The 12,909-nt window shown below is 47.7% G+C and overlaps 1 protein-coding gene across 2 annotated transcripts in view; it reads right to left on the reverse strand.

The window, feature by feature from the left end:
- LOC129818229 (neuropeptide Y receptor type 1-like) overlaps positions 1 to 12,909 on the reverse strand; it is a 182,059-nt gene that overhangs the window by 133,361 nt on the left and 35,789 nt on the right. The gene's annotated exons all lie outside the window — the stretch shown is intronic.

The following is a 12,909-nucleotide window of genomic DNA, read 5'->3' on the forward strand; positions in this document are numbered from 1 at the left end:
GAAATTGAGCACAGGACGGATGACCGGATCAGATTCTTGTGCTTCTCTTATCCCATCTTTTGGGATCGAGCTGGTTGTTGCAGTGGTTGTCTCACCTTCAGATGACACTGACATAGCTGCAGCTGAAAGTGACCAAGGTACAACAGCCTCTTTCTGTACCTCAACTGCTTGTATCGTGGCGGCAATGGTGTCTGGTGGAAGCTCCTCAGAACATTCTCTCATCAGTGACTCTACATCCAGTGGCATCCTTGACAACGCATCTGCATCACCGTTCTCTCTGCCTGGCCTGTACTTTATTGTAAAGTGGAAATCAGCCAATTCTGAAACCCACCTGGAAGTGGTTGCGTTCAGTTTTGCAGTAGACAGAATGTAGCTGCGCGGGTTGTTATCGCTGTATACAGTGAAGGTCGGAACATTGTACAAATAATCATGGAACTTATCAGTGATTGCCCATTTTAGAGCTAGAAATTCTAGCTTGCCCGAGTGGTAGTGATAGTTCTTCTCAGCCGCTGTTAAGGTTCGAGAGCCATAAGCAATGACCCTAAGCTTCCCATCTTGCTTTTGATAAAGAACTGCTCCCAAGCCTTGGTGTGACACATCAGTGTGTACAACAAATGGCTGAGTGAAATCAGGGAAACCTAAGACTGGTGGGTAAAGCAAACACTCAATCAGCTGTTCAAGTGCCTGTTGATGCTGGTCAGTCCACAGGATTGGCTTGTTTGAGGGCACCACATGACTTACTTTCTTTGTTTTTGTTTTCCGTGGGTGGTCAGGTAATTTCTCTGAATCTGCTTTTAGGAGGTCATACAGGCAGCTGGCCCTCCTAGAAAAGTATTTGATGTACTGTCTGTTGTAAGTGAGTAAACCAAGCATTTGTCTGAGCTGACCCACAGTCTCTGGTCTGATTTTTTTCAATGCTCTTACTGCTTCAAAATCGTAAAGGGTCAACTCGGCTGCCCTCTGCAGACACTATTCTGCCCAAATAACGGATCTGGGGTTTAAAGAGATCACACTTACTGGGTTTGAGTTTAATGCCATACTCTCTGAGACGCTGCAAATTTTTTTGCACAGCATTCACATGGCTGTCGAAAGTTTAACTGAAAACTAGCGTGTCGTCCAGATAAGGAATGCAGAAGTTATCCCGGAGCCCTTCCAAACACTCCCCCATACACCGCTGAAAAGCTGCAGGAGCGTTCATGAGACTGAATGCCATACGTATCCACTCATAGAGTACTCCTATTAAATTCCCTGTAATATATGGATCTGTTTGCACTTCCTATGCCTTCCAATAGATGTCAACAGTCAGTAGAACGTGGAATGAAGCGTATGCTGTGTTGTGGGACCGGATGGGAGGTGTTTGAGTCAGTGGTCTGGCAGAGTGCCAGTTCTTGGTCACGCACTTTCCTCATGATATCGCCATGCGTTCCATTACTTATAGAGACGGAGAAGAATTATTGGATATAGATGATAACAACGTCCTGAAGATTTATTCTCTACTAAGTTTGACCAGTTTATTCGACTTGTAATATAATTTTTTGAAGTTTTCGTCCAACGTTTGCCTGCATCTGCGCGAGCGTTTGGACACGTACACATGCTAGCAAAATTAGCTAATTGGACATAAGTAATGGACATTATCGAACAAAACAACGATTTAATGTGGAAATAAGATTCCTGGCACTGCATTCTGATGAAGATAATCAAAGGTAAGGGAATATTTATGATGTAATTTCGTATTTCTGTTGACTCCAACATGGCGGCTAATTTGGCTATTGTTCTGAGCGCCGTCTCAGATTATTGCATGGTTTGTTTTTTCCGCAAAGTTTAAAAAAAATCTGACACAGCGGTTGCATTAAGGAGAGGTATATCTATAATTCCATGTGTATAACTTGTATTATCATCTACATTTATGATGAGTATTTCTGTTGAAACGATGTGGCTATGCAAAATCACCTGATGCTTTTGGAACTAGTGAATGTAACGCGCCAATGTAACTCAGATTTTTTTATATAAATATGAACTTTATCAAACAAAACATGCATGTATTGTGTAACATGAAGTCCTATGAGTGTCATCTGATGAAGATAATCAAAGGTTAGTGATTAATTTTATCTCTATCTCTGCTTTTTGTGAAAGTTATCTTCCGCTGGAAAAATGGCTGTGCTTATTGTGGTTTGGTGGTGACCTAACATAATCGTTTGTAGTGCTTTCGCTGAAAAGCATATTTGAAATGGGACACTTTGGTGGGATTAACAACAAGATTACCTTTAAAATGATATAAGACACATGTACAGTGGGAAGAAAAACTATTTGATACACTGCCGATTTTGCAGTTTTTCCTACTTACAAAGCATGTAGAGGTCTGTAATTTTTATCATAGGTACACTTCAACTGTGAGAGACGGAATCAAAAATCCAGAAAATCACATTGTATGATTTTTAAGTAATTAATTTGCATTATATTGCATGACATAAGTATTTGATACATCAGAAAAGCAGAACTTAATATTTGGTACAGAAACCTTTGTTTGCAATTACAGAGATCATACATTTCCTGTAGTTCTTGACCAGGTTTGCACACACTGCAGCAGGGATTTTGGCCCACTCCTCCATACAGACCTTCTCCAGATCCTTCAGGTTTCGGGGCTGTCGCTGGGCAATACGGACTTTCAGCTCCCTCCAAAGATTTTCTATTGGGTTCAGGTCTGGAGACTGGCTAGGCCACTCCAGGACCTTGAGATGCTTCTTACGGAGCCACTCCTTAGTTGCCCTGGCTGTGTGTTTCGGGTCGTTGTCATGCTGGAAGACCCAGCCACGACCCATCTTCAATGCTCTTACTGAGGGAAGGAGGTTGTTGGCCAAAATCTCGCGATACATGGCCCCATCCATCCTCCCCTCAATATGGTGCAGTCGTCCTGTCCCCTTTGCAGAAAAGCATCCCCAAAGAATAATGTTTCCACCTCCATGCTTCACGGTTAGGATGGTGTTCTTGGGGTTGTACTCATCCTTCTTCTTCCTCCAAACACAGCGAGTGGAGTTTAGACCAAAAAGCTCTATTTTTGTCTCATCAGACCACATGACCTTCTCCCATTCCTCCTCTGGATCATCCAGATGGTCATTGGCAAACTTCAGACGGGCCTGGACATGCGCTGGCTTGAGCAGGATTTTAATCCATGACGGCGTAGTGTGTTACTAATGGTTTTCTTTGAGACTGTGGTCCCAGGTCAGGTCATTGACCAGGTCCTGCCGTGCAGTTCTGGGCGGATCCCTCACATTCCTCATGATCATTGATGCCCCACGAGGTGAGATCTTGCATGGAGCCCCAGACCGAGGGTGATTGACCGTCATCTTGAACTTCTTCCATTTTCTAATAATTGCGCCAACAGTTGTTGCCTTCTCACCAAGCTGCTTGCCTATTGTCCTGTAGCCCATCCCAGCCTTGTGCAGGTCTACAATTTTATCCCTGATGTCCTTACACAGCTCTCTGGTCTTGGCCATTGTGGAGAGGTTGGAGTCTGTTTGAGTGTGTGGACAGGTGTCTTTTATACAGGTAACGAGTTCAAATAGGTGCTGTTAATACAGGTAATGAGTGGAGAACAGGAGGGCTTCTTAACTTCTTGCCACTAGGGGGGTGCCATTTCGACATAGCACAAATTCGTCTCCAAATTAAACTGCCTCGTACTCAATTCTTGCTCGTACAATATGCATATTATTATTACTATTGGATAGAAAACACTCTCTAGTTTCTAAAACCGTTTGAATTATGTCTGTAAGTGAAACAGAACTTGACTTAGAGCAATTCTCCTATGAGGATTTGAAAATGGTGAAATCTCCACGCTGTTCCCAGACCTGTAGATAACCCTGACTGTCTTCTATTGGTTGAGATGCACTGCATACGCCTTCCCCTGGTTGTTAGCGAATAGGGAGAGTTGAAATGGAGTTTCTACGTAGTTCAGAAAGTTGATAAATTGGTTGGAATCGAGGTGTCCGGCCTTTTGGACCTTCGCGCTGACGCAGAAAGGGTCTTGGAATGTCTTTTTAGAAGCTCTGGTTTTAGAAACTAGAAATATCCGGCTCTGTTTTTATTCGATATAGGCTTTAAAGACATCATAATCTTGTTATTTTAAACCGATTTATTTCAGTTTATGTCAGTATATTGCGATTTTCGGGCATTTCATTTTCTGACGTTGTATTGAGTTGGGTATCTCTCTCTCGAATGCCATTGTGTACTGCTAATTGCAGTCGAAGGAAAACGTCGAAGGAAACATTCTCCAACCCAGCAACGATTCTTTTGGCCAACAGACACCTTTCCCAAGATTCTGATGGGAGTTCAGCTAATAGTAAGTACTATTTATGCTGATAATTTGTTGTTCTGTTGAAAAAGTAAAATGCATAAGACGACATTATTTTCCATGTAGCCTTGCGCTATCGCACCCTGTATTGCACCCAGTATTGCGCAGTAAGGTTAATTTTAAAAATGTAATTCAGCGATTGCATTAAGAACTAATTTGTCTTTCATATGCTGTCCACCCTTTATTTTTTAGTCAAGTTTATGATTATTTATTGATTAGACTAGGTGACTCTCCAAGATGGCGCCTGAAACTTTCTGGGGAGCTTGGCAACTTTTCTCATTGTATAAGCACGATTTGTGCCGCTAAATATGGACATTTTCGAACAAACTCTATATGCATTGTGTAATATGATGTTACAGGACTGTCATCTGAAGAATTCTGAGAAGGTTAGTAAAAAATTATTATTTTGGTGGTGAATACGTTATCGCTATGTTTGGCTGGAATCAATGCTGTTGTTTGGTTTGCTACTGTGCTAAGCTAATATAACGTTATATTGTGTTTTCGCTGTAAAACACTTAGAACATCTGAAATATTGTCTGGATTCACAAGATCTGTGTCTTTCAATTGCTGTACGCTGTGTATTTTTAAGAAATGTTTTAAGATGAGTAATTAGGTAATACTGTAACGTTCCTGACCTGTTTTATGTTGTTTTTGTATGTGTTTATGGTCAGGGCGTGTGTTTTGGGTGGGCAGTTTATGTTTTCTGTTTCTATGTTGGTTTTGGGTTGCCTGGTATGGCTCTTAATTAGAGGCAGGTGTTTTGCGTTTTCCTCTAATTGAGAGTCATATTTAGGTAGGGTGTCCTCACTGTTTGTTTGTGGGTGATTGTCTCCTGTGTCGTCGATGTATGTACCATACGGGACTGTTTGGTTGTTCGTTCGTTTTGATGTAGTCTGTTCCTGTCCGTGAGTTTTACGTTTTAGTTATGTAAGTTCATGTTCAGGTTTTCGTCTACGTCGTTTTCTTGTTTTGTAATTTTGTAAAGTGTTTTGTTTTTGTGTGCCGTCGTGTCAAATAAAGAGATGGCATATTTCCCTAATGCTGCGTATTGGTCCACTGATCCTTCTCTCCTCTCCTCGTCCGAGGAAGAGGAGAACGACAGCCCTTACAAATACACGTTGCTCTCTGTAGTTATTCTAGTCGATTTGTGATGGTGGCTGCAATGGTAAACTATGATTTATACCTGAAATATGCACATTTTTCTAACAAAACATATGCTATACAATAAATATGTTATCAGACTGTCATCTGATGAGGTTGTTTCTTGGTTAGTGGCTATTTATATCTTTATTTGGCCGAATTTGTGATAGCTACTGATGCAGTAAGAAAATGGTGGAGTAAAAAAAAAGTTGTCTTTTGCTAACGTGGTTAGCTAATAGATTTACATATTTTGTCTTCCCTGTAAAACATTTAAAAAATCAGAAATGATGGCTTTATTCACAAGATCTGTATCTTTCATTTGGTGTCTTGGACTTGTGATTTCATGAACATTTTATTATATGATATCCCTGTGGCTTTAGGCTAGGCTATGCTAGTCAGCTTTTGTGATGGGGGGGCTCCCGGATCCTGGTTTGGTAGGCGTTAGAGGTTAAAGAAAAACTAACAGGTCTGTGAGAGCCGGAATTCTTACTGGTTGGTAAGTGATCAAAAACTTATGTCACGCAATAAAATGCAAATTAATTAAAAATCATACAATGTGATTTTCTGGATTTTTGTTTTAGATTCCGTCTCTCACAGTTGAAGTGTCTCGGGATTGCGCACCAAACAGGTTGGGGACTTTCCACTGGCCTCTCATTGATACTGCTCATTCTCCCTAATTTTTCAGAATAAAGGCCTGAAACAATGTCTAAAGACTGTTCGCAGCTATTGGAAGCCATAGGGAACGCAATCTGGGTCCTAACCATTTATATGGTGGATAGGCTTTCAACGGAAAAACATCCATTTCAAAATAATAGCACTTCCTGGATGGATTCTCCTCAGGTTTTTGCCTGCCATTTCAGTTCTGTTATACTCACATACATTATTTTAACAGTTTTGGAAATTTTAGAGAGTTTTCTATCCAAATCTACCAATTATATGCATATCCTAGCTTCTGGGCCTGAGTAGCAGGCAGTTTACTTTGGGCACGCTTTTCATCCAAAATTTCAAATGCTGCCCCCTATCCTAAAAAAGTTAAGGAAAGCTTTGACTATGTACAGACTCAGTGAGAATAGCCTTGCTATTGAGAAAGGCCGCCGTAGGCAGACCTGGGTCTCAAGAAAAGACAGGCTATGTGCACACTGCCCACAAAATTAGGTGGAAACTGAGCTGCACTTCCTAAATTCCTGCCAAATGTATGACCATATTAGAGATACATATTTCCCTCAGATTACACAGACCCACAAAGAATTCGAAAACAAACCCAATTTTGATAAACTCCCATATCTACATGGTGAAATATCACAGTGTGCAATCACAGCAGCAAGATTTGTGACCTGTTGCCACAAAAAAGGCAACTAGTGAATAACAAACACCATTGTAAATACAACCCATATTTATGTTTATTTATTTTCCCTTTTGTACTTTAACTATTTGCACATAAAATGACATTTGAAATGTCTTCATTCTTCTGGGACTTTTGTGAGTGTAATGTTTACTGTACATTATTTTATTGGTTATTTCACTTTTGTTTATTATCTATTTCACTTGGTTTGGCAATGTTAACATATTGTAACGACCCGGTATTGTGTTCTGTGTTTGTGGGTATGTTATGGTTCTCATGGCTACTAGCAGGGGTTAAATATGTCAGGACAGATGGAAAGGTTGGGGGGGTATGATGGGTAATCCCGCGGGGTTTGGAAATGCATAAATAGGGATTACTGTCTCATCTCTCTCTCTTCTGTTCGGGCCTTGATCTGTTCCTATGAGAGTGACCCTTAACTCGACATGGTATAATTGTGTACGTTCGGCATTTAGCGGCGTGGGCTGTGGCCTGAACAATAGCCCAGTTTAGGAATAAACCTGTGTTCTGACCTGCACACCTAGAGTCCGTCTCTTTTCTCTTTATATGACCCAGCCGGGTCATTACATTGGCGTCAGAAGTGCTTTCGAACTACGGGATCGAGACTAGGCGAGTTAGCTGTTCAGTATAGGCCGGGTTGGCTTTAGCATGACTCGCATCTACGGTCATGATGCTTGGGGTGAGGCAGAAAATTAAGGAAGAGTCGGACAAAGTGTCCGTTGTGGGCTCGGGGGTACCTGGTCGGGAGGGCCGGGCGGCGACTGCCGTAGAAGAGTTGGAGAGCCACATGGCGGGAGTTAAATTGTCAGTCAGCAAGATGGCAGAACTGGCGGGTTTTCCTTCACACCGCTCGAGAGCAGACGTCACGGCGACGGGGATATCGACGTCACCGGGTGCGGAAATGGCTGGGCCTGCTTATGTAAACAGAGATGGCAGCGGCCTATTGCCATTAGCCACGGTAGCGGCTAAACTACCAAAGTTCAATGGACAAGGTAAATGGGAAGTTTTTTTCACTCAATTCGAGTTGTTGGCTAGAGCCGGGAGGTGGTCTGACGAGACCAAAGCGTTACAGCTTGCCCTGAGCCTGGCGTCGGAATGCCTGTTAACGCTAGCCCCGGACGAGAGGGGCGACTACGGTGCGCTAGTGGAGGCATTGGGGGGCCGTTGCGGCAGCGACGCGCAGCCCAACATGCTGCGGATTGAACTGAGTAACAAAAAGAGACTTCAGGGGGAATCATTAAAGGCGTTGGCAAGTGGTATTCTGAGCCTGACCAGGCGGGCTTATGCAACTATGCCGATTGGGGTGCAAGACGAGCTGGCACGGAACAGTTTTATTAGAGCGCTCTCTTCCACTGAACTGGGTAAGCATGTTCAGATGGCGGACCCACCATCTCTGCGGGCTGCAGTGGAGATAGCCAGGAAGAGGGAGCTGATCTGGGGTGAGGGAGTGAGAGTGGAAGTCGCCAGTCAACCAGAGGTGAGAGCAGCGGTGGCTGGGGTGCCAGGGGTCACAAAACCAGAGTGGGTTGACGAGTTGGGCGGGCTAGTCAAGACTGCTTCGCTTGTCATGGAGAGGGGCTCCAGGCAACGTCGCAGTGTCAGCTCAACTCCTATTGTCTGCTGGGGTTGTGGCCAACCTGGCCACATTCAGCGGGAGTGTGGCAGATTCTCCCGTCACCAGGGAAACGACAGCGGGTTCTTGCGCAGGGGGCAGCGCGTTTTACCCCCCCCCCCCCCCCCCCCCCCCCCCGCCCCCGAACCCACTGTAAGCAAAGGAGGTACCCAGCAGCGCAGACAAGAGGGTGGGGACCTGCTCCCTCAAGGTGTAGCTGCCGCCGTGTTTCCTAGTCCGGTAGTTGTGGTGGGACGTACCACCGTTGGGGACTTCTGCAATGTCATCGTCAAGGTAGAGGGGGTGGGATGTTTGGCCCTGGTCGACACGGGCTCTACAGTAACCCTGGTGAGACCAGACATACTACCTGTTGGGGTGCGGGTGGAGCCGACCCTTGTCCAGCTATGGACTGTCACGGGGGAGCTAGCCCCCATGTTAGGGAAGTGTCAGCTATCTGTGACTGTGGGGGGGAGAACTATGGGGTGTCCGGTGTGGGTAGCAGCGGTGCAGGACCCCTGTATACTGGGAATGGACTTTTTGAAAAACTGTGGGGCTCAGTTGGACTTAGCGTTGGGCACTTTGAGGCTGTCGGGGGGGCCCACAGTGGGAATGTCGCCTTCGGGAGGGCCAGCAGGGGGCAGGGCTGTCCCTCAGTCTTCCTCCAAGCTTGCAGAAACTCCACCGGTCATCCCGGCTGCTCCCTTGGTCGTTGTGCCATCCCAGCAGCTGTCTCCGGCGGCGACGGCCTTCACTCCCCATCATGGCGTAAGCACAGGCAGCCCAGTAGCCCAAAACACACTGGCTCCTTCACCCCATCAGCCCGACGGGGGGAAGGAGGAAGCTATCGACGCCGTCGAGGCTGTGTGGCTGAAGAACTGTCAGGGTCTGGATGAGAGACAACAGAGACAGTTAAAGCAGCTGCTGTTGGACTTTAAAGATAGCTTCGCTTGGGGGTGAAGATGAGGTAGGACAAACGCACCTAGTTCAGCACGAAATAGACACTGGGGACGCCCGACCCATTAAAATTCGGCCCCGTCGTATTCCCTTTGCCAGGAGGGAAGCAGCAGACACAGCTATTGTTGACATGTTGCGGGCTGATTTCATTGAGCCATCAGATAGCCCATGGTCCGCACCGGTCGTCATGGTGCCTAAGAAAGGGGGTAAACTTAGGTTTTGTGTTGACTACAGGGGCCTAAATTCTGTCACCACTAAAGACTCTTATCCCCTACCGATGATTGATGAGTCGCTAGACCACGTGAGAGGGTCCTCGTGGTTCTCCTCCCTTGAACCGCGCAGTGGCTACTGGCAGGTGCCCCTCTCGCCAGGGGCACGTGAAAAAACGGCCTTCTCCACAGATAGGGGCCATTGGCAGTTCAAGGTGCTGTGCTTCGGGCTCTGTAATGCTCCTGCCACCTTTGAGAGGCTCATGGACAGAGTGCTGGCGGGGGTTCCGAGAGACGAGTGTGTTGTGTACCTAGACGACATATTGGTGCACGGCACATCGTTTGAGGGGGCACTGGGGGCAATTAGGCGAGTGTTGGAGAGGATCTCGGGGGCGGGGCGGGGCTAAAATTACATTCGGGAAAGTGCCATTTCATGCAAAGGGAGGTGGCGTTCCTGGGGCATCAGCTGGGTGGTGAGGGCATCAGCACGATGTCAGACAAAGTAGAGGCTGTGAGGGGGTGGCCAGTTCCAGGGGGGAAAAAAGAGGTTAAGAGCTTCCTGGGGCTGGCATCCTACTATCGTAGGTTTGTGAAGGGGTTTGCGGGGGTAGCGGCTCCTTTGAACCACCTTCTCAAGGAGGACACTGTTTTTCAGTGGACCGAAGAGCACCAGCGGGCGTTTGAGGCCCTCAAACGTGCCCTGATGGAGGCCCCTGTCCTGGCCTCACCAGACCCGAACCGTCCGTTCATCCTGGACACCGACGCAAGCAATGAGGGTTTGGGGGCTGTGCTGGCTCAGCGTGGTCCTGATGGGGAACACGTAGTAGCTTATTACAGCAGAACTTTTGATAAGGCTGAAAAACGCTACTGCGTGACAAGGAGAGAGCTTTTGGCTGTCGTGGCAGCAGAACGCCATTTCAAATACTACCTGGGGGGCCTGCCGTTTGTGGTCCGGACGGAACACTCCGCCCTGCAGTGGCTTCTCTCCTTCAAGGAGCCAGAGGGTCAGATTGCCCGCTGGCTGGAGGAGCTGCAACCCTACGACTTCCAAGTGGAGCACAGAGCCGGCCTTCGCCACAGCAATGCAGACGCATTGTCCCGCCGCCCATGTGCTGAGGATGGCTGTGGGTACTGCGCCAAATGGGTGGAGCGAGAGAGAGAACTGTGCAGGGAGGAGGGAGTCACCGCCACGGTAAGTCAGCTGAGTGTGACAGAGTGCCGGGAGCTTGAGGCTGTGGACGTTGGGGAGTGGAGGCGTCGCCAGGAGGAGGACGCAGAGCTGCGTCCTGTGCTGCGGTGGGTGGAAGAGAGAAGACGACCGCCGTGGGGGGAAGTAGCCCCTCTATCACCAGTCACCAAAGGACTGTGGGCTAAATTCACAGTCCTTAGAGTGGCTGAGGGAGTGCTCCAGAGGGGGTGGAAAAAGCCAGCGAATGGAGAAATTACGTGGCAGGTAGTGGTGCCCAAAAGGCTGCAGGGGAGCGTGTTACAGCAGCGTCATGGGGGAGTAGGCGCAGGGCATTTTGGGGTCTCCATAAACGTTAAAGCGCGTGCGTAAAGGCTTCTATTGGGCCAGGCACAGGAGGGATGTTGAGGACTTTTGTAGGCAGTGCGACGAGTGTGCTGCTAAAAAAGGACCTCCAGGTCAGTCACACGCCCTCCTACAACAATTCCCAGTAGGGGAGCCCATGGAGAGACTGGGGGTAGACATAGTAGGGCCGTTTCCAACCACAGACAGCGGTAACAGGTGGATTCTAACCGCTATGGACTACTTCACCAAGTGGCCGGAGGCTTACGCTCTCCCAGACCAGGAGGCAGAGACAGTAGCTGATGCGTTGGTGGGGGGAATAATCAGTCGGTTTGGGGTGCCACAGTCTATTCACAGCGACCAGGGGAGAAACTTTGAGTCACGGGTGTTCTCAGAGTTGTGTAGACGGTTAGGCGCGGAGAAGACGCGCACTACTCCGCTTCACCCCCAGAGTGATGGGCTGGTGGAAAGATTTAACAGAACATTAGCACAGCAGCTGGCCATCGTTACCTCAAAACACCAGAGAGATTGGGACACCAACTTACCGTTTATTCTTATGGCGTGTAGGTCGGCTGTTCAAGAATCGACTGCGTGCTCCCCAGCACTACTAATGTTAGGTCGTGAGTTGCGCACCCCAGCCGAACTGACGTTTGGCCACCCTCCTGATAATGACGACGGGGTTTTGCCTGCCCCGAACTATGTGCGTCATCTGCAGAACCGGTTAGAAGCGGCTCACACCTTCGCAAGAGAGCAACTCGAGAACGCAGGGGTGCGCCAAAAGCGCCACTACGACTCTTGCGCTAGGGGGAGGCACTTTGGAGCGGGAGAATGTGTGTGGCTTCACAACCCCACGCGCAAGAAGGGGCGGTGCCCAAAGCTGGACAGTGCATGGGTGGGGCTGTGTCTGGTGATAGAGAGAGTGGGGGAGGTGACGTACCGGGTGGAGGTCCCCCCACGGAGCAGGAAGGTGGTGGTCCACCGGGATCGATTGGCACCCTACAGAGGGAGGAAAACGGTAGGGAATGGGAGTGAGGTCTCTGATGTGAGCCAAAGGGAACAGTCTAACGAGGAGACTCTAGCGCAACCTGAGCCTGGGGAGGGGGCTGCTTCTTCGGAGGGCGCTGGAAATGACATTGGGGCAGAGGAGTGTTCTGGGGGTTCACCGGTGAGAGTCACGGGGAGGCCCAAGAGACTGATGTGACCTCCGGGTCGTTTTAAGGATTTTGTTGTATAACCCTAGGGGCTAGGGTTTAGAAAGGGGGGGGGGGGGGGGGGGCTATGTAACGACCCGGTATTGTGTTCTGTGTTTGTGGGTGTGTTATGGTTCTCACGGCTACTAGCAGGGGTTAAATATGTCAGGACAGATGGAAAGGTTGGGGGGGTATGATGGGTAATCCCGCAGGGTTTGGAAATGCATAAATAGGGATTACTGTCTCATCTCTCTCTCTTCTGTTCGGGCCTTGATCTGTTCCTATGAGAGTGACCCTTAACTCGACATGTATAATTGTGTACGTTCGACATTTAGCGGCGTGGGCTGTAGCCTGAACAATAGCCCAGTTTAGGAATAAACCTGTGTTCTGACCTGCACACCTAGAGTCCGTCTCTTTTCTCTTTATGACCCAGCCGGATCATTACAATATGTTTCCCATGCCAATAAAGCCCTTAAATTGAATTGAATTGAGAGAGAGAGAGAGAGAGAGAGAGAGAGAGAGAGAGAGAGAGAGAGAGAGAGAGAGAGAGAGAGAGAGAGAGAGAGAG

The sequence above is a fragment of the Salvelinus fontinalis genome, chromosome 21 (assembly GCF_029448725.1).
Source record: "Salvelinus fontinalis isolate EN_2023a chromosome 21, ASM2944872v1, whole genome shotgun sequence".
Lineage (NCBI taxonomy): Eukaryota > Metazoa > Chordata > Actinopteri > Salmoniformes > Salmonidae > Salvelinus > Salvelinus fontinalis.